The following is a 358-nucleotide window of genomic DNA, read 5'->3' as shown; positions in this document are numbered from 1 at the left end:
ATTGTAAAGGTCTTGATTTCTCGTTCGGGTCGCGGTGCCTGGGAAAATCTTGACCAAAGTCAGGCTGGTGCTCTAACCCCCGGAGATACGGGCGCCTGGGAGCGCCCCGCCGACTGGAGCGGTTGAGAAGTCTGGGAGGAGCGGCGCGCGCTGCGTCTCAGGGACCCAGCGACTCTCCCGCTCTCAGCTTGGGCGGTGGGTTGCGGCGGGGTCGCCTGGCCAGTGTTCTCGGTCCCCGGATGCTCCCCTTCTCCGGAATCTTGCAAAGTTGGCAGTAGGTTCTGGTTCTTCCTGGCGCGCAGATTTGGACGCAGCTCCGGTCGCACGCTGCGCGCCTCCCTACTCAGGTTGGAGCCAA

This window comes from Pteropus alecto, unplaced genomic scaffold (assembly GCF_000325575.1).
Source record: "Pteropus alecto unplaced genomic scaffold, ASM32557v1 scaffold25, whole genome shotgun sequence".
NCBI lineage: Eukaryota > Metazoa > Chordata > Mammalia > Chiroptera > Pteropodidae > Pteropus > Pteropus alecto.
The sequence above is the reverse complement of the archived record's forward strand: the minus strand, read 5'-3'. Positions refer to the sequence as shown.